This window comes from Bufo bufo, chromosome 1 (assembly GCF_905171765.1).
Source record: "Bufo bufo chromosome 1, aBufBuf1.1, whole genome shotgun sequence".
Classification (NCBI taxonomy): domain Eukaryota; kingdom Metazoa; phylum Chordata; class Amphibia; order Anura; family Bufonidae; genus Bufo; species Bufo bufo.
Window position 1 is genome coordinate 188,890,117 of NC_053389.1, and position 22,547 is coordinate 188,912,663.

The 22,547-nt window shown below is 46.8% G+C and overlaps 1 protein-coding gene across 4 annotated transcripts in view; it reads right to left on the reverse strand.

The window, feature by feature from the left end:
* The window catches only part of LOC121002211 (testicular acid phosphatase homolog), a 114,444-nt gene that overhangs the window by 74,197 nt on the left and 17,700 nt on the right, over positions 1-22,547 (reverse strand). The window contains exon 1 of one of the 4 annotated variants that reach the window (XM_040433594.1): positions 14,346-14,389. The exons of the other annotated variants lie outside the window; for them this stretch is intronic. The gene's annotated coding sequence lies outside the window, so the exon portion shown is untranslated. Of the gene's footprint in view, positions 1-14,345; positions 14,390-22,547 lie in introns of those variants that run through there. 4 annotated transcript variants of the gene reach the window in all.

Here is a 22,547-nt window from a genome sequence, read left to right on the forward strand (position 1 = left end):
ACGTGGTGGTGATTTGGACCGTCTCCTGCTTCAACGAGAAGCACGTTGGATTTTCCAACTGGACACGGTATCCCCCAAAGGTTTGAATGAGTCCCTCCACTTTGGCTGCTTCCTTTAAGAATACCCCTTCAAGGTCTCTGTCTCTCATACAGATTTAATTAAAATAAATACCTAAAATTGCCTCACCCTGCCTTATTAAATCTCGGCTACCTGGGAGACATGGCATGTAATATCTATTAATTACCAGGTGTGACTTTTTGCTGACTACTGTTGAAAAATGAAATTAACAAGACCGCAAAAAATACCACTAAATAATCTATGCTGTATACCCACATCAGGGTTGCTGAGTGAATCTGTTGGACACATGTTCCGCTGCCCACAGATCCACCTCTATACGGAGCTTACATATCAATACGCCCGTATATACGGACAAAAATATATATATATCTATGCTTTGTCCGTATTTTTATATTTGTAGGCTTATATTGTGCGCCTGTACAACATATCATTAATTTGTCCGACGCCCGATGTATACTCTATCTGTCTTATTTTTTTGCATGTCGCTAGCAGCAGCATCCGATTGACGACATGCAAATAAAACAACAGCACCTTTTTGATTGCAGCCCCATTATGGGAGTGAAGTTACCAGTACGATGGTTTGCTGGCACAACATAGATATAAATATTGACCTATGGAGGCTGTATACTGGAATCCAATAACTATCTTTGTGCATTGTGGCCTGGACACATCATTTCAGGCATTAACGCGATGATATTGGAAATATAATGTGCGCGTACTACTGCGTATGCCCAGCGCCCATTCGGCGTATGGGCATAACACGCAAAGTAAGGGCAAAACGCCATTACCGCCTGCCGCCGTACTAGGGGAACGTGCCGATATCCCGGCGCGAACCTTTAAAAGAGAGGACGCGTACACCTCCAGATCAGGTAAGACATATGCCTGCGGCACCAACCTGTGCACTACAAGAGGACAAGGGGTGCTTTTATCTGTCCCCCTTCTCTATCTTCACTGCGGCTGTGCACCTATCTGTGCGCTCCGCTTTAGTGACAAAAGGGAGGGAACTTTATTCTATCTGTCCCCTCTCTTTCATTCCCGTTGCCGGTCGCACATCCACCTGTGCGCCTTATTCTATAGGAGAGCCACCATTTCTGGTGACCCTCTTTCTGTATTTTTCGGCCCTTAGAAATTATATCCCCTGATGAGGGGAGGGGTTCTTCCCCCTACCCCAGAAACGTGCATGTAGGGATCCTTGTAGGGCCTTTTTAGGGACTACAATTCCAGGGCTAGGTTCCGGACGGGGGCCCAAATAGTGGGACACCCCGTGGCTAGTTTTTGGAGGCTTATTGTAGGGCTGTGAGGGCCAATTAGGGATAGAAAGGAAAAATCATCGTTTCTATTCCCTTTAAATATCCTCCAACTGCCGGAAAAGGACCACCCTGCCTGATAAAGACTCAAGAACACAGGTGCCTGGAGTACATCATACCTGTACGGTAGGACACCTGGTGGTGTGTCTTTCTTTCAAGCGGTGCCGCCGTGCACCTATATGCTGTGGATGCATTAGTGTACAATATGTAACACGGATATATACATCCATGTCATTTTTGTGTTGTGTCTGTCGTTGTGCATATAGATTTTTTGTTGTTTAATATTTGTTATATGTCCACCTTGATGTGTCGGATATTGGCGCCTATATGTGCCAAACCCGACCACCTGTGGCTTGAATACTGATGTATACCACTCTAATTGTCTAGACCTGGAAACATCATGTTTGGAATACATCAGTCATTTCACTTCTTGCCCTTGCGGACATTCTAGTATTGCCCTCAGTACAAGTCCCGTTATATCATAGGACACTGTGAGCAATCTACGACTACCTACCTCTTTATTTTTCATTTTGAGGAACAAAATCTCATTTATCTTATAAGAGCTATAATAAAAGCTAAGTTTTAACTTATCCAGATCACTAAAATACGATTTCACACATACATACTGTTGCCAGCGGCAACCACAGGTGAGGCAAATACCACAGCCCTCACCTGTGATTGACAACCAAAGAAAACCGCTGACAACCGCATGCGGTTCAGGAGTCACGGTCATAGCCATGGCCGTGACATATTATTATTCATGTTATATGGTGTAAGATGTTGCTTATAATGTGTGGAATAATAAAGTTTGGCCGTCATGGTCATTTTCACCAAAGCAAGTTGGTGTCGGTGTGATTATTTAAGGGGAACAGGTTGGGTATTAGTAGCCGGAGGAAATTCTTCCATCCTTTTAAGTCATAGGCATTTCTATCATAGGGCCGGCCATATGCGGTCCACAAAATGCGGAACGCACATGGCAGGTATCTGTGTTTTGCGGATCCGCAATTTGCGGACGGCAAAACACTTACAGATGTGTGAATGGACTCTTACACAGATCACACTGGATTTGTATCATTACTCTAAGGGCTCATGTACACGACAGTATTTTGCGTTCAGTATACTGCCCGTTTTTTGAGTTCAGTATGCGGTACATATACTGAATCATTCATTTCAATGGTTCAGCAAAAAATACTGAAGTGTCTCCGTGTGCATTCCGTTTCAGTATTTCCGTATTTCCGTACCGTGAAAAGATAGAACATGTCCTATTCTTGTCTGCAAATCACAGTGCTTGGCTCCATTCAAGTCAATGGGTCCGCAAAAAAAAGGGAACACATACGGAAATGCATCTGTATGTCTTCCGTATCCGTTCGATTTTTGCGGAACCATCTATTAAAAATGTTATGCCCAGCCCAATTTTCTCTATGTAATTACTGTATACTGTATATGGCATACGGAAAAACGGAAAGGAAACGGAAACACAGCGGAAAAAAAAATCGGAACAACGGATCCGTAAAAAATGGACCGCAAAACACTGAAAAAGCCATACAGTCGTGTGCATGAGCCCATTTTGCGGAACGGAATTGCGGACCAATTTATTTCTATGGGGCAGCACGATGTGCTGCCCGGATCCGGAGTTGCGGATCCGCACTTCCGGGTCCGCAATTCCTTTCCCGAAAAAAAATAGAACATGTCCTATTCTTGTCCGCAATTGCAGACAAGAATAAGCATTTTCTATTAAGTGCCGGCGATGTGCGGTCCGCAAAATGCGTCGGCTCAGATGCGGACCCAAACAACGGTCGTGTGCATGAGGCCTTATACATAGGATTGCATCGAATCCATTTTTTTTACAGGATCCAGTAAAAAAACGGATCCTGTTGTATTAGTTGTCATCCATTTGAGCCATTTCTGTCTGAGAACCATTTTTTTAGGCGATCTCAGACGGAAATGGCTGAAACGGATGACAACTGATGCAACAGGATCCGTTTTTTTTTTACAGGATCCTGTTTTTTTTCTCTCTCTCTGTTCTGACGGCTCAGAAGAACGGAAAGCTAAACGGTGATGGGAATGCACCCTTCGGCCTCATTCACACAAATGTATTTTCTTTCCGTGTCTGTTCCGTTTTTTCTGCGGACCGTACACGGAACAATTAATTTCAATGGGTCTGCAAAAATAACGGAAGTTACTCAGTGTGCATTCCAATTCCATATGTCGATATTTCCGTTCCGCAAAAAAATAGAACATGTCTTATTATTGTCCGCATTACGGACAAGGATAGTACTGTTCTATTAGGGACCAGCTGTACCATTCCACAAAACACGGAATGCACACGGACGTCATACGGATTTTTTACGGATCCGTTTTTTTCAGACCTAAAAATACATACGTAGTGTGCATGAGGCCTAAGGCTACTTTCACCTTAGCGCTTTTTGCGGATCCATCATGGATCTGCAAAAACGATTCATTTACAATAATACAATAATACAACCGCATGCATCAGGGGGGATGGATCCGTTTTCTGTTGTGTCAGAGAAAACTGATCCGTCCCCATTGACTTACATTGTGTGGCAGAACGGATCTGTCTTGCTCCGCACCACATCACGATGCAACCAAACGGAATGGAATGCATTCTGGTGCACTCCGTTTCGTTCAGTACAGTTTTGTCCCCATTGACAATGAATGGGGACAAAACGGAAGCGTTTTCTTCTGCTATTGAGATCCTATGACAGGTTAGAAGGCTGAGTTTTCTCAGCCTGCATTTGTGGGAGGGGCGTATGGATATATCTACCCCCGGGGGGGTGCTTGCTGCCCGCGTGCGCTTCCGGTGCCTATCCTTGCCGAAGCTTCATGTCCTTCTCCTCGCGGCGCGCCTTCAGGTAAGCAGGGCCCCGACAGGGTTTCATCACGGCAGGGCAAGTTACCGGCATCTCGGGTAAGTTTGCCCGCCTCTCCTGCTTCCTTTCACCTACCTTCAGCCTCCGCGTCCCTCTCTTGGCCACCCGCCGCACTCTGCCGGGTCGGCTCCGGCAGCACTTCCTCCCGTGGGCTGCGAGCTCTGCGCTTCGCCGCTCGGGCGTCCTGTTTCCCCCGCGACAAGCTCACTTCCGGGTCGCGACCACGTGACCTCAGCGCCGATATATTGCTGTTCATTTTCAAAAGATTTGTTCCCCAAATGATTCTACATGTCTGAGTTGTAAACATTATTTTTTTTTTCGATGAAATGGCGAAATGTAGATTGTCTAGTGCTTTGCCGCGGGCCCCAAGTATCCGGCAGATGGCAGAGAAACATCTGTTAGTTGGAGGTTTGCTAGCTTTCCCTGTTGTTAAGCTTTTCATAATGAACCTTATTTCTTTATAGGACCCATGATGGGTATGATGTGTTGACATCAGTAATTATTAAAATTGGTTAGGGGGATCTGTTATGGCCAGCACATATGGTTGGTCACATGGTAGGAATTTTTTTTTCTGCAGGCTTATAGCGGTTTGCGTTGAATTCACAGCCGGTCTGCGCCCGAGTCATCCCGTGCATTGCTGATTTAACCCTTCCATCACCAGGTTCAACGAGCCCCTCTTTTGCCTCCTTGCTTGTCTAGGTCAAAGGCACGGTCCTCATCTCTGCTTGTTCTACTCAAGATTCGCGTTTATTTCTTGCTTATACCTTCTGCATTCACAGGTTTGTGTTTTATGCCAAGAAGTTTACGTTTGTTAACATCTTCTGCCTGTTACGTCACTCAGGCCACGTAGCCTTAAATCGTTAGGGCTAACCTGCCACGCCAGCCAGGTCACGTTTGTTAAATGTTAACCGCCTGTCACGTTACTCAGGCCACATAGTACAATTCATTTAGGGACGTTTGTTAAAACATCTACCGCCTGTCACGTTGCTCAGGCCACGTAGTTCAAAATGTTCAGGGCCAACCTGCCACGCCGGCGAGGTCACGTTCATTAAATGCCTGCCACATTACTCAGACCATATAGTACCATTCCTTGGGTCAACCTACCACGTCGGCCAGGTTTACGTTTCTTAATGTTAACTCCTGCCTCATTACTCAGGCCACGCAGTACAATTTGTTCAGGGTCAACCTGCCACGTCGGCCAGGTTCACATTTGTTTCAAATCTTCTGCCTGTCACGTTACTCAGGGCATGTAACTTAAATTGTTTAGGGCCAACCCACCACACCAGCCAGGTCATATTCATCATACTTGTCACATTACTCTTACCACGTAGTACAATTCATTTAGGGTCAACCTGCCACGTCGGCCAGGTTTACATTTGTTAATTTCTAATGCCTGTCACGTAACTCAGGCCACGTAGCTCAAATTCATCAGGGCCAACCTGCCATGTCGGCCAGGTCACGTTTGTTAATGTTAACCGCCTGCCACATTACTCAGGCCACGCAGTACAATTCATTCAGGGTCAACCTGCCACGTCCGCCAGGTTACGTTCTTTAAATACCTGTCACATTACTTAGATCACGTAGTACAATTTATTTAGGGTCAACCTGCCACGTCGGCCAGGTTTACATTTGTTAATTTCTTCTGCCTGTCGCTTTATCCAGACCACGTAGCTTAAATCGGTTAGGGCCAACCTGCCACGCCGGCCAGGTCACGTTTGTTAATATTAACTGCCTGTCACGTTACTCAGGCCACGTAGTACAAATTTGCTCAAAGCCAATCTACCATATTGCCAGGTTCACGCTTCTAGGCCATTAGCCCGATCCATCATCCAGGCTGCATAGCTCGTATCACAACAGGGCCCCACCCGGCAGGTCATTATTTAAGTTCCATTTAAAAAAAAAAATTATATATATACACTGCTCAAAAAAATAAAGGGAACACTTAAACAACACAATGTAACTCCAAGTCAATCACACTTCTGTGAAATTAAACTGTCCACTTAGGAAGCAACACTGAGTGACAATCAATTTCACATGCTGTTGTGCAAATGGGATAGACAACAGGTGGAAATTATAGGCAATTAGCAAGACACCCCCAATAAAGGAGTGGTTCTGCAGGTGGTGACCACAGACCGCTTCTCAGTTCCTATGCTTCCTGGCTGATGTTTTGGTCACTTTTGAATGCTGGCAGTGCTTTCACTCTAGTGGTAGCATGAGACGGAGTCTACAACCCACACAAGTGGCTCAGGTAGTGCAGCTTATCCAGGATGGCACATCAATGCGAGCTGTGGCAAGAAGGTTTGCTGTGTCTGTCAGCGTAGTGTCCAGAGCATGGAGGCGCTACCAGGAGACAGGCCAGTACATCAGGAGACATGGAGGAGGCCGTAGGAGGGCAACAACCCAGCAGCAGGACCGCTACCTCTGCCTTTGTGCAAGGAGGAACAGGAGGAGCACTGCCAGAGCCCTGCAAAATGACCTCCAGCAGGCCACAAATGTGCATGTGTCTGCTCAAACGGTCAGAAACAACTCCATGAGGGTGATATGAGGGCCCGACGTCCACAGGTGGGGGTTGTGCTTACAGCCCAACACCGTGAAGGACGTTTGGCATTTGCCAGAGAACACCAAGATTGGCAAATTCGCCACTGGCGCCCTGTGCTCTTCACAGATGAAAGCAGGTTCACACTGAGCACATGTGACAGACGTGACAGAGTCTTGAGACGCCGTGTAGAACATTCTGCTGCCTGCAACATCCTCCAGCATGACCGGTTTGGCATTGGGTCAGTAATGGTGTGGGGTAGCATTTCTTTGGAGGGCTGCACAGCCCTCCATGTGCTCGCCAGAGGTAGCCTGACTGCCATTAGGTATCGAGATGAGATCCTCAGACCCCTTGTGAGACCATATGCTGGTGCGGTTGGCCCTGGGTTCCTCCTAATGCAAGACAATGCTAGACCTCATGTGGCTGGAGTGTGTCAGCAGTTCCTGCAAGACGAAGGCATTGATGCTATGGACTGGCCCGCCCGTTCCCCAGACCTGAATCCAATTGAGCACATCTGGGACATCATGTCTCACTCTATCCACCAACGTCACGTTGCACCACAGACTGTCCAGGAGTTGGCAGATGCTTTAATCCAGGTCTGGGAGGAGATCCCTCAGGAGACCGTCCGCCACCTCATCAGGAGCATGCACAGGCGTTGTAGGGAGGTCATACAGGCACGTGGAGGCCACACACACTACTGAGCCTCATTTTGACTTGTTTTAAGGACATTACATCAAAGTTGGATCAGCCTGTAGTGTGTTTTTCCACTTAAATTTTGAGTGTGACTCCAAATCCAGACCTCCATGGGTTGAAAAATTTGATTTCCATTTTTTTATTTTTGTGTGATTTTGTTGTCAGCACATTCAACTATGTAAAGAACAAAGTATTTCAGAAGAATATTTAATTAATTCGGATCTAGGATGTGTTATTTTTGTGTTTCCTTTATTTTTTTGAGCAGTGTATATATATATATATACTTATTTGCAATCGTGTTTTTTCTCCAGGTTTTCAGCTAAACTCGATCCAGGTAACAGTGCACCCTACTCGCTACTGTCTGCTCTCAGCTATCAACCAATTCCTCTTCTATTCTATTGCACATTTCAGGGTCGCTCTGGTTCGTTCAAGTTCACGTCTAGGCTTAATTTTTCTTGCTCCACAGCCACAGTCATGTCGCACCCATCTGATATCGAAGACTCTGTCTTAGTTCCGGAATCTCAACACTCCGATCATGCTAGCTGCATGTCCCTACAAGGCTGGACCATACCCAAGTTAATCGCGGAACTGAACCATAGAGGCATTCGCCATCCAGCGTCCGCTCGCAAGGCTGAACTATATAGACTTTTGGTCACCAGCACATCAGCTTCTGCTGAGGATCAAGTGTCCATGTCCACAGTCTCAGACATGCAGTCTCGGCTGCTGGCTGTCGAGTCCCGATCCTCCACGGCCGACATTCCAGTCCCACCTGTTTCAGTCCCCTCCACTTATCGCTGCCCCTCTCCAGGTAGGGTTCCCAGTACCCTGGCCATAGCTCCTTCCCATTTTGTTCCTGAGAATATTAGGAAGGACATTTTGGCTGGGAAGGACGTCAATTTAGCCTCCATACTTATCGCCACCCACGATACCATGGAGAACAAGACAATCGCCTGCGGTGATGTGTCCATAATCCTTAAGTCCAAAGACGCCCGTCTAAATAATAAGCTGTCCATACCAGAATTCGTTCTCGCTTTCGGCCTCTTCAGGCACATCGTTTGCTCTGCCCAGCCAGAGAGACGGGAGGAGCTGGACATTTATCTCTACAGGGTCACCGACCTGGGGCATAAGTATGGTGGCTTTGCTTTTTACGATTACCACCGCTCCTTCTCAGCCAAAGCCGCCGCTGCCTTAGCCCTGTTCAGACACGTCACCAACTGGGCCGTACTAGACATGGAGCTTTTCTGCCGGCACTTCACAGGTCTCAAGGCTCCTTCCTGTGCTTCTTGCCAGTCCATTCTCCATTCGTCCGACTGGTGCCCCAATCCAGCCTCAGCTTCCCAAGATAGGCCTGTCCCCGGTCCATCTGGCCTCCAAAGGCAGGCCCCAGCAGTGGACAAGTTAGGTAGACCCATCATTTTAGTCAGCAAAAGTCAAGTCTGCAATAACTACAATCTCGCAGTTTGCAATTATAATAAGTGTCGAGCTCTCCATGTCTGCTCAGTTTGCTTCAGGGCCCACCCCCAAACCACCTGCCCTCATAGATCCTCAAAGCAGTCCTGACTAGTTGGTGTTAATGTAGAGCTGTTAGCATCCCTTCTGTTGGATCACCACAATCCTTCCTTCACCCGATTCTTGGTTTCCGGCTTCACGGGGGGTTTTCACACGGGGCTTGTTGCCCTGCCTCAGTCCACCTGGGAGGGAGATAATCTTCTGTCTGCAGTTAGGGATCCCGATTCTGTCACTACCCTGCTCCAGTCCGAGCTCCAAAAGGGCTTTCTCATCGGTCCTTTTTCTACAGTCCCCTTCGACCACTGGAGGGTTAGCCCCATCGGAATTGTCACGAAGAAGTTTTTAAATAAGAAAATAATAATTTACGACCTTTCAGCTCCTCACGGTTCGCATATACCCAATCTTAACTCTGATTCCATCCGAAGAGTTTTCCATGCACTATTCCTCAGTAGATGAAGCTACCCAGTTGATCCTGCTAGCAGGAAGAGGTGCATGGTTAACAAAGATAGACATCGCCAATGCCTTCAAGCTGCTGCCTGTCCAGGCTCAGCTGTGGAAATTTTATGGCATCAAATGGATGGATAAATACTACTTCGCAAACAGGTTGACTTTCAGATCCAAAAGTAGTCCTTGGTTGTTTGACCAGTTCGCGCAAGCCCTGCACTGGATTTTGGTTAACCACTGCCACTGCCCAATGGTTATTCATTATCTAGATGACTTCCTTATAATAGAAGAGCCAGGTCATGAGCCCGCCAGGTTAGCGTCCCTACTGCAACTTTTTTCAAAGCTCAACGTTCCAGTCGCGGACTCAAAAACAGAGGGTCCTTCCACGACCATCACATTCCTGGGCATCGTTCTGGATTCTGTTAAGATGGAAGCAAGGCTTCCGGAAGAAAAGCTGGAGAAAATCAGAATCACCATCTCCAAATCAGTGACATCTAATACCCTCACCAAGGCAGATTTGCAGTCCTTATTAGGCATGTTAAACTTTGCCAACAGAGTCATGCCCCAAGGCAGGGCCTTCGTTTCCAGGTTGCTCCAGTTACTCCCCACAGCCGCCGAACAAAACTCTCCCATTCATTTGGATTCCCAAGCCTTGGCCAACCTGGCAATGTGGGATAGATTTTTATCCCAATGGAATGGTGTTTCCTTGTTTGTTCCACACTGGAGCCCTGCTTCTCCCACCGTTTTCTCAGATGCAGCCGCCTCCTGCAGCTTTGCGGCAATCTTTGGCAGGCAGTGGTTCGCAGGTCCTTGGCCACCAGAAATACTGTCAGACGAGGTAGCCCTAAAATCTTCACCATTGCTAGAAATTTATCCCATCATAGCAGCATCTCAAGTTTGGGGTAGGCAGTGGGCCAATTCCCCAGTCATCTTCATCACAGACAACCAGTCTATAGTGGAAATTCTCACAAAGGGCAGATCCAGATCCCCCCTAATTATGTATTTTTTGCGCAAGTTGGTCTGGCTTTAAATGGGTTACAATTTCCATTTTTTCTGTAGGCATATCCAGGGCTCCAAGAACCTGGCGGCAGACGTCCTTTCTCGATTTAACTTCCCCACTTTTTTCCAGGTAATGCCACAAGCGGACCGAACAGGATTAACCCCGCCAGCCTTCCATACCCTGACAATGAACTAAATTCTCACATTGCCTCTGCAAAAGCTCTCATCCACAGGTCACTGTGAGCCAATACCGCCAGGAACTACGGGTCCGCATGGAAGATATTCAACAAATTTTCGCTCTCATATCCTGGGGCCAACACTGTCAAAAACCACATACATTCTGGCGTTTCTGGCTTACTGCTACACGGAGCTCAAGCTCTCCTATAACACCATCAGATTGTATTTGGCTGGAGTCCAGCATTATTTCATGCTTGAGCATCCGGATAGTGCTTCGGTTTTTTCATCTCAGGCGGTAAAAGCAACCCTCAGGTGTATTCGGAAAAATTGCAAGGGTTCCACCTCTGTTAGGCTACTTTCACACTAGCGTTCGGGGCTCCGCTTGTGAGCTCCGCTTGAAGGGGCTCACAAGCGGCCCCGAATGCATCCGTACTGCCCTAATGCATTCTGAGTGGATGCGGATCTGCTCAGAATGCATCAGTCTGGCAGCGTTCAGCCTCCGCTCCGCTCAGCAAGCGGACACCCGAACGCTGCTGGCCGTGCGGAGGCAAACGGATCTGTCCAGACTTACAATGTAAGTCAATGGGGACGGATCCGTTTGAAGTTGACACCATATGGCTCAATTTTCAAACGGATCCGTCCCCCATTGACTTTCAATGTAAAGTCTGGACGGATCCGTCTGAACTACTTTCCCACTTAGAATTTTTTCTAAGCTATAATGCAGACGGATCCGTTCTGAACGGATCCAAACGTCTGCATTATAGGAGCGGATCCATCTGTGCAGACAGCAGACGGATCCGCTCTGAACTCAAGTGTGAAAGTAGCCTTAGACAGCCAGTATCAGGCGACCTGTTCAGGAAGCTATCCAATTCACTAGATGGGAATCCGTTTGGGCCATATCCTAGCACCATCATTAAGGCTGCCATGTATTTAAGTTTTTATGGTTTCTTAAGACCCGGGGAATTTCTCCATCTCGTATCTTCCAAAAATTCCCAAACCGGTCCCCCGGTAGCGATTAAATATTTCCAGACTTTTAATGCATGGTGCCCCGTTAAAGTGTTGAGAAAACTCCTCACCGTGTTAGATGGCGCTCCGCCCGCTAGCCCCTTACTTCCATTCAAAAACGGCTCACTCACATCCTCACAGTTCATCTCGCACATCCGATCTCTAGCTTCCGGTTTAGGTTTCAATCCTAATGTCATATCCGGGCATTCCTTCCGAATCGGAGCGGCTTCGGCAGCTTCTAGACATGGGGTGCCCAGGCATGTCATCCGCAAAATGGGTCGCTGGAAGTCCTCTTGTTTTGCCCGGTGTATACCTAACCCACATGCAGAAATATCCAAAGCCTTCTGTCATTTGGCTCTCTGATGCTCTTATGCTCTTATGATAAAAAATAAAAAAAATACATACATATTTCCTACGCTTGTTTTTTTTGCCCCCTTATAGGCCTACCCAGGCACTTGGCTAAGGGCACACCACCAGCCATTCAGTTAGTTTAACATTGGCTACCCAGCCATTCCTCTACAGTGTCTCATCTTCCAGCCACGACCACAAGTTAGAAGGCTGAGTTTTCTCAGCCTGCATTTGTGGGAGGGGCGTATGGATATATCTACCCCCAGGGGGGTGCTTGCTTCCCGCATGCGCTTCCGATGCCCCCACCCTCCCTCTCATAATCTTTCATATTCACCCAGGGTATGCCCCCTTATAGGCCTACCCACGCACTTGGCTAAGGGCACACCACTAGCCATTCAGTTAGTTTACCATTGGCTACCCAGCCATTCCTCTACAGTGTCTCATCTTCCAGCCACGACCACAAATCTTAATAGCGGAATTGAAAACGCAGATGTGAAAGTAGCCTTATGCATAGGATTGCCATAGGATCCATTTTTTTACAGGGTCAAGTAAAAAACAGACCCTGTTGCATCAGTTGTCATCCGTTTGAGCCATTTCCGTCTGAGATCTGTTTTTTAGACGTTGACAAAAGTACTGCATGCAGGACTTTTTTTCCCCGTCTAAAAAACGGATCTCAGATGGAAATGGCTCAAACGGATGACAACAGATGCAACAGGATCCGTTTTTTTACTGGATCCTTTTTTTCTCTCTCTCTTCTTCTGATGGATCAGAAGAACGGAAAGCTAAACGGTGATGTGAATGCACCCTTATGATGCAGTATCAGCAGTCTGTGGATCTGGCGGATCATCATTATTCTGTGTGAACAGTATTTTGTGAACTCTGGCATTGAATACACTGATCTACTGTAGTAACTTCCAAAACATATACATGATGTTCTTACAAATAAAAAAATAAAGTCAAAGGCAGGGGATCTATAACTTCCAGACTGGGACATTTACCCCCCTTCCCCCCCTTCCCCCCCTTTTCTCCCTTTCCTCCCTTTCCTGACCCAGTGAATTTTACATTTTTCAGTACATCAGACTTTGAAAGTACATCCCATTCGGTATGGAAATATTTTTTGGGCCTTTTTTTTGGGTGAAACATGGGCATTATTTTTACGTCATTTAAAAAAATATATACTCAGAAAAATGTCAACAAAGGGGGGAAATTTTGTATTTTTCTTATTCAAATATTTTATTAATTTTCAGTTACGGTATATAACAAAATGGTCAAAACTATTGAAACAAGATAGGAAGAAACTTAATAGTCGTAATTAGAGATGAGAGAATTTAATATTTTGAAATTTGTTCACGCTTCGTTTACTGGTAAAAGGTGAATTGCGTTATAAATTCTGTAACCACGTACCATAACGCAATTCTATGACGGAATGCATAACGGAATGCTCAGCAACCAGAACAAAAGATGGAAAAAGGAGAAGAGGAGGAGAGCGGTGAATGGGGCTGAGAATGAAAAGTATAGAAGAATAGGAAAGAATAACAAAAGAGAACAAATAGAGCAGTTTGTCTTTACTTTATTTTATTTTTTACACTTTTTGCCCCCATAAGGTCGTACAAGACAGTGGTCCCTCAAGTTACAATATTAATTGGTTCCGGGGTGACCATAGTATGTTGAAACCAATGTAACCTGGGTCCATAAGTGTATGGTAAACTAGTAATTGGTTCCAAATCCCCAAAATATCATCCCAAAATAAGAGAAATTGAAGAAAATGTAAGAAAAATAAGCATGGAATAGATGATGAAAGCTGTAAATCACTTTCTACGATGAGGAAAGGAGCTTCAGCGCTGTACAACCTCTCTACAGCGCTGATTAGGGTATTATAAGACCCACAAAGTATAAATAAAAATAACCCCCTCAAAAAACAGGGGAAACCTGTCTCTCCGCTTGTCATGCGGACCGACGGATCCGTCTTGTACATTTTTTCACATAAATTAAAAAAAAAAAAAAACAGGGGAAAAAATCTCATATAAACACTTAAAAACACAAAACACAGACAATAATCTGCAACAAAAGTTACAGTCCCCAGATCAGTATTGTCCTTTTGCACTGCAGTTTTTCTTGTGAGGTGGGTACCTTTCACAAATAACCAATGTACAGTATATAATATAGAAAACCGCGCTCCTTCAACTTGAGTGCAGTTCACACTGAAGGAGACAAAAAAAAGGTGTCTATTGATGTGATTCCTCAGTTTTGGTTTCCACTAAGGTCGATGCTCAAATCTCCTAAAAGTCAAAGAAGAGGCGGCCCAACAAAGTGAAATACCGCCAACTGAGTTTAAATAACGTGATTTATTGTACTCACAAGATCCATAAAACAACACGCATATAAAAAGTGCAGGTCCTCTCATGAAACTCCCAGGGCAGTAACAGGAAGTACATACAGGATATAAACCAGCGTGATCGGTTTACATTCTGAAATCAGGACAGGAGAGTCCAAATAGTAAAATAAACACATGGAAGATGTACATGAGGTAAGCAACTGCATGAACATATCTGTTAAAAACCATAGTAATTCTGGAAAACTTCTTTAAGCATTTCTAGTAACATTTCCTGAGGGAAATAGGCCACTGACTTCAGCCTCTCTGAGCACCACTACACAGTGTTTGAACCTGGCTAAGAACCATCATTTTGGAGCTTCATTATAACTGGTTGGCACACCAGGGTATGTTTATATAGCTCCTGCACTGCACCATATGACTGCATCCTAGCACTGACGCTGGGTATACAGTTTGAGACCTGTTCTTGACAGGCTGGACCGTAATAAATATTAGGTGTGGTAATCATCTACAAAAAAAATTGCGGGTACACCTATTTTTTTTGTACCATTCCCTCATTATAAAAATAAATATACTGTACACCAATCACTAAGAAACACTAATGAGCAAAATAGCTCCTAAAAATACAACTCATACCGCAAAAATCAAGGTATCACACCTACATAAATGTAAAATCATTATGCATACAAAATCATTGGCAGGAGAAGTGGCCAGCAAGTCTGAGTGCCCTTAAAATCTATTAAACAGGTGACCCAGGTTGTCCAGTCTCCTGAGAAGGGGAACTTTTCTATTACATTCATATGCACTAATAGGGTATATGGCTATGGTTGTCTTGTTTAGACAGCTGCTATAAGAGCTATACAGGACCTCAATGGGTTAAACTGGTATTTATCACCTAGGAGATAAGTCTGATGATCAATGGGGTCCCACAGCTGGGACCCACACCGATCACTAAAATGGAGCAGCAGTCAAGCATGTTCATTCAAACTCTATGAGACTGGGAGAGATTGCTGATTGCTGTTTTTGGTTAAGGGCTCATGCACGCGGTCTGCAAATCGTGGATCCGCAAAACACGGACCCCTGCTGTGAGCATGCCATCTTTTTCCCCTCCCGTATAAAGAAAAAAATCCTATTCTTGTCCACACAACAGACAAGAATAGGACATTTTCTATTTTTTTGCAGGACCGCAGAACTAACTTATGGATGCGAACAGCATGGGTGTGCTGTCCACATCTTTTGCTGACACATTGACATGAATGGCCCTGCATCCGATCTGCAAAACCCGCAGATGGGAACCAAAATTATGATCGTACGCATAAGACATTAGTCTCCTTAGTTCCCTAGACTTTGAGTAGAGCGGCTGCACTCATGCTGAAGATGCATTTCAAAGATGGATGCGGTTCCTGTTGTCGAGATCAGAGAGACCCTCAGCGATCAATTATGCCCTAAATATGGATAGTCGATAAGTTTAGATTCTTGGAAAACCTCTTGTAAATGTTATAAATAATGGTGACTTTTTAAGGCTCCTTTCACACTTGCGTTTTTGCTTGATCCGGCAGGGCTGCATCCATTATGAACGGATACAGTTGTTTTATTAAATAACAATGACTGAACTGGTATTAAAACCATTGTAAGTGAATGGGTGCTGGATCCGTTTTCTATTGTGTCTGGGAAAACGAATCCGGCACCATTGAGTTACATTGTGGGTCATGACGGATCTGTTTTACTCCGCACCCCACAACAAAAAGAAACCGCGGCTTGCTGCGGTTTTCTATCCGGTATGGGAACGCAACCAAATGGAACGGAATGCATTTTGGAGCACTCCTTTCTGTTCAGTTACGTTTTGTCCCCATTGACAATGAATGGGGAGAAAACGGAAGCTTATTTCTCCGGTATTGAGATCCTCTGCCAGATCTCAATACTGGAAAAGTTAAAAGCAGACGTGAAAGTAGCCTAAGGCTGAGTTCACACGAGCGGATGCTGTGCGTGGCATCCGCTCCGTGAAAGAGTGCCAAGACCCGATGCAGACTGCAGAGGCACGGAGCATTAACATGACTGATAATGCTCCGTGCCTCTCTGTGATCTCTTTACTACGAAATCACTGTGACAACTGTGATTTCGTAGTAAAGAGGTCACAGAGAGGCACGGAGCATTATCAGTCATGTTAATGCTCCAGTGACAACTGTGATTTCGTAGTAAAGAGATCACAGAGAGGCACGGAGCATTATCAGTCATGTTAATGCTCCGTGCCTCTGCAGTCTGCATCGGGTCTTGGCTGTCATTCACGGAGCGGATGTCACGCACGGCATCCGCTCGTGTGAACTCAGCCTAATACTGAGTATCTGGAGTGTTCAAAATAGATGAGACCCATGGCAGTAATTAAAATGTGACCACTCACCCCCAGTGTATATTGCCACCATGACACAAAAACATCTAGAGAACATGCTTTTCATCCTCCCCTTTGAAGATGAGAACTCAATCATTGAGCCTCTTAACCCATTTTTGTGCCCATGTATTATCCATGATCATGTACGTACAGTATATAAAACATTTGCTGGAATCGGTTGCACATGGCCGTCCCATGTAAGCAGGTTACGAGCACTGACCTGCGGCTGAATGGGTGAAAGTACAATAGGAGGATTTACAGCATGGAGACTGTGGGGGAGATAGGCAAGGTGCACAGAGCCTGCAAGGAACACTGATCCAGGGTCACAGCGGAGATTGTTACTGCCGCAAACAGGAAATTCCTGAGCATACACAGAAAATAACTAGTGTAATATCTCACGAGGAAGCCGAGCAGATACACACAGCATGACTGCTTGCACAACACACCATGACTCAATCTCTTCCAGTCTGCTCTGTATTATAACTTCTCATATATTGTATAAATCTAGGAATTGTGTCATCAGTCTGGATATAGACCTTCTGCATGTGGACCATTTTGCTATTTAAAATGGTTGACCCACGAAAAATATTCTACAGTTTTCAAACCAGCACCTGAATACTTCTGTAAATGCATGTAATTAAAAATTCAGTATACCCACTTATTCAATAAAATGTATCTGTATAGCGCCACCTGCTGGTTTTTCTTTTTCTTATTTCTCTATCCTTCTCACTTAGGCGGACACAGATGCTCAATTTAATCCTGCAGCAGAAAGAACACCCCCCTGAGCTGTCAGCTTGATATAAATCAAGAAGAGCAATCGAAGCAATGAATGAGGAGATCTCTGGATCCATGTCAGGTACAGGGCTGGTTCTAGCTTTGTTAGAAAGATATTGACATGTACTATATGATGTCAGATTTTCATTTTTACATTAAACTTGGGATAACTCCTTTAAGTGCACTATATCTTTATTCTTGACACCATACAGATTAGGCTACTTTCACATTTGCGCTTTCCCCTTTCGCTATTGAGATCCGTCATAGGATCTCAATAGCGGGGTGGAAAAAGCTTCAGTTTTGTCCCGATTCATTGTCAATGGGGACAAAACTGAACTGAACGAACCACGATGCACCAGAATGCATTCCATTCCGTTTGGTTGCGTCCTCATCGCGGACAGAATAACGATGCAAGCAGCATTTTTCTGTCTGTGATGCTGTGCGGAGCAAGACGGATCCGTCCCTATTGACTTACATGTTATGACGGATCAGTTTTCTTGGACACAATAGAAAACAGATCCGTTCCCCATTGACCTTTAATGGAGTTCATGACGGATCCGTCTTGGCTATTTTTAAGATAATACAACCAGATCCGTTCAGAAAGGATGCAGGTGGTTGTATTGTGACAGAAGCGTTTTTGCTGATCCCTTCTGGGTCCAGCAAAAACACTGGAGGGAAAGTAGCCTTACTAAGGACTCGTATACGGAACCGTTCATTTCAATGGGTCCGTTCCGTGGGCCATTGCAGTTTGTGTGACTGCAGTGCCATAATAGGTTTCATTCATGAAGTAGGTGGCGCAGGCACGTGACATCAGTGAGTTACGGCCGCCCGCCCGCCCTGCTCTGCCTGCTACAGGACATTTAGTAAGTAGTACAGATGGGGCTGGGGATCGGAACTTCAATGAAAGCTATTATTATAAAATGTTTAGGCATTAAGGAAGTGAGTGAGCGGTGGGGCCGGAGTACAGTGACCGCACCGGCCCCGCTGCATTTGCATGACACCGGCCCCTCCCACAGGTTTAGCTCTGGTATATTAGGGCATCTGGGGATGCCACTATTATGGGGTGGGGGATATGTGGATGGCACTTTTATGGGGGGGGGGGAGATCTGTGGATGACACTGTTATGGGGGGCTGATCTGTGGATGGCACTGTTATGGGGGGTGATCTGTGGATGCCACTATTATGGGGTGGGGGATATGTGGATGGCCCTGTTATGGGGGGGGTGATCTGTGGATGGCACAGTTATGGGGGGGGAGAGATCTGTGGATGGCACTGTTATGGGGAGGGGGTGATCTGTGGATGGCACTGTTATGGGGGGGTGATCTGTGGATGCCACTATTATGGTGATGTCGCCGTGCGCTCCTTTGTCTCGTTCTCACAACTGAAAACGACCGCCAGAAGTACAATCGGGAAATCCCTGGTGTAGTGTGCGTCGATGTGTGCGCAATTCCTCCCAAATAACATCAGAGAGATGTTCTCAAGTAGGTTCCAATAATGTGCCTGCTTCCAACAGCTAGGCGTGGTTTATTTATACCAGAAGATGGGAGGTGGTCTTACAATCATGACCAATGAGGAGACAGGTTATGGTATGAAGTGATTGGCTGGAAGGCGGTCTTACAATCATGACCAATGAGGAGACAGGTTATGGTATGAAGTGATTGGCTAGAAGGCGGTCTTACAATCATGACCAATGAGGAGACAGGTTATGGTATGAAGTGATTGGCTAGAAGGCGGTCTTACAATCATGACCAATGAGAAGACAGGTTATGGTATGAAGTAATAGGCTGGCAAAGATGTGAATGATCGCGCGAACTTATGTTCGCGTGTTCACACACATATTCGCGCCCTTTTCATTGCCGCGCTTATCCTCGTGGATGAAGAAACCCTCGCTCGACGGTCCCCATCCCTTCCCCCTCAGCCGGCGCCATGACACTGGTATCCTGCAGTAATACCAGGCCGGGCACAAATCAGCTAAAGGTCGGGACGACCAGACCATCGTGCGAAAGTCTCTGCGCAGATGCGAACGCGAATGCGAACGAATCTGCGCATCTCCATAGGATAGATGGCGACCATACGGCGAACAATAATTTTTCCACAACAGTTCCCCCCTTTTTCGCCATATGTCGTCATTTCAGTGGCTTCCTAACACTACAATCACTCAAACCAGACCTCTAAAGGGAATAAACATGTAAAAGGGGGACATGCTACACTACAGATGAACTAACAATAAGAACCTGGCCTATCATTCTTGGGCCTCTTCGGTTGCTTGACCGCGACGTCCGGTAAGGGTGGTGACAAAGAAAAGTCTCTAAAGTATCTCTAATAAAGAAATGTCTTCCAAGGAAGGGTGATTCTCCATGACTGTTCCTTAAAATGCGGTGGTTCTTCTTGGGTTGGTCCTCCTGGAGTAAGAATCCGGTTGTTCCAGGCGATGGTTCTCTGCGATCATAACGTGGTCCTCTGAACGGGTCCTCGCGACTCGATTCATCAAGCAGCAGGTCATTCTCACCGCCACATAGAAAAGAAATAGAAAGCACAGCAGTAACAGGACATACACTCCTATTTCCTTAAGCCACGATCCTATAGAGAACAACATATCACCGAAGCCCCCCAGACCTTTAAAGGGGTTCCAACCTTCATCTGCAATCACACGTGCTTGCCCCTGTAACGCCTTAACTCTATCTAGATGGGCCTGAACCTTGTCACCAGTATCTTCCACCCAGGTGCAGCAATCTTCCCCGATGAATTCACAGAAACCCCCCTTTTCAGCTAAAAGATAGTCGAGAGCCATCTTCTCCTGGAGGAGAAGAGTTTTTAACTGTCGCTGTTCGGAGGAGACTTCTCTCATGGCTTCGACTGTCTCGTTGAACATCTCATCCACTATGGTAGAAAATTTGTTCAGCCGCTTCATAAGTTCTATACCCCATCCGGTCCATGCCGGAAACCATGCCCAAGCACGGTCCCCTGCAGAGAACAGCTCCCTCCTAGTCCTTTTTCCCATACTCACCCTCCTCTGTACCATCAGATCCTCATGGCCATCAGCAGGGCCGCTGATAGAAATCATGGGGCCCCGTACAGCATACATGACGGGGCCCCCTTCAGCTCCACCCCCTGATCCCTCCTTCAGCCACACCCCTGGCCCCGCCCTTGGCCCCTCCCCAGACGCCGCCTTGAAACAACATGCAGATTTGTCTACAAGTGATATTTATGGCGCTGGGGGGTCGTCTGTGAATGGCGCTGTTATGGAGGGGATCTGTGAATGGCACTGTTATGGAGGGGATCTGTGAATGGCACTTTTATGGAGGGGATCTGTGGATGGCACTGTTATGGAGGGGATCTGTGGATGGCACTGTTATGGAGGGGATCTGTGGATGGCACTGTTATGGAGGGGATCTGTGGATGGCACTGTTATGGAGGGGATCTGTGGATTCAGATTGAGGAGGGGGGGGGGGCAGTTTGTCACTTGCCTAAGGCCAGGGTAAGGGGGGCCTCCCACCCAGGTTGTGCACATTAATCCTGGCTGATCGATCGCTTCTGGCCTGCTGCTGTGCTGCCTGCAGTCACATCTGAGTGATGAGAGTACTGATTAGTTTTTTCCTAAAGGAGCGGGTATTGACTGGTCTGGTCTGGGGCTGCTGGGCTTAGTTATCACTGACTATGTCACCGCCACCGGCGCTTCCACCAGGCGGGTTAGGGCCCCCGGACCGGACTCACTCACTCAGGGACACTCACAGTTCACAGACACACACTTTAACTGGTCTGGACCGGACCACCAGGACCCTGGTCCAGTCGGATGGTCCAGCTAGCCACGCTCACCTCAGCACAGCAGACAGTCTGGCAGGCAGCCGCACTCGCAGGCTCAGGATAGGAGGAGCCGAGGAGGGGAGCTCTCAGCCAGGAGAGGAGGCGGAGTCAGTCAGTACCGGCGGCTGCACACAGCTTCCTCTTTCGTCTTCTGACCTCAACTGAAGCCACTCCCCCTCCCTCCTCCTACTTAGCCTGCCCTCCCCTGCACAGTGCGCGTCATGCAGGGCCTCGCCTCCGCTCCGCCTCCGCCCCATGTGAATCTGATTTCACCAGCTTGGGGCCGCGTTCTCCTGGCTGAGGGGGCCCCGTGGGCCCCCCTGACTTAGGGGCCCGGTCGCAATTGCGACCGCTGCGACCCCTATAGCTACGCCACTGCCGGGCCCCCCTGCCAGCCGGGCCCGGTACAACTGGGCCAGCTGTACTGGCCTATCAGCGGCCCTGGCCATCAGCAATGTAGGAGGCGGGGACTAACCTGACTAAGGAGCATGACCCTCTAGCATTCGTGGGAATGACTCTGTAAGCAGCCTGCCCACACAAGAAGTAATAGGGCCCAGTTAGAGAGACACAAAGGTCATTAGGGTTCCGGTTACGAGAGTTGAGCAACAGCTGGATGGATAAAGGGATTGCTGCACCGTCCTGAATGTCACAACCTCCCCCCCAGCAGATATAGTCGTGTCTGGTGGTTAGGTTGTTACGATCAGGGATTCTATGGTCGATCTGCACAGTGATCCCAGATGGGCACTCGGTTCGACCCATGGACTTAGCTGCAAATCCAGAGCTGATATTAAAACAAATCTGGGGTCGCCCTAATTGACCGGATACCCACACGGGTCTACTAAGCCTACTACAAGTCTCAGGGCTGAAATCAAGACCATAAGTGACATTACCATCTAAGAATGTATGGTTGAACTCTACGGATAGGTGACGCTCCATAGATTTACCTAAAGGGTTGATTTTTCTCATGCCCACCCTGATGTCATACAGGGCATGAACTGCCGCCATGGCCGGGAGGCTCTGACCCGGAGGTGGTTTGGAGCACACCCAGCAGTTGGATCTATTTGCAGTCTTTGCTAACTGCAAATGCATTCTGAATAACAAATTCGGATGTGACTCCTCATAACATTTTCCAAAATGCATTAGACAGGAAGAATAAAGGAATACGAGGTACCTGATCATTGCACTTTGTGGTCTAGTAGTTTCTTGCAATGGCTGGCGTGGATCCATCCGTCACGTTCCTCGACCTTGAGGGAGGTTGGTGTTG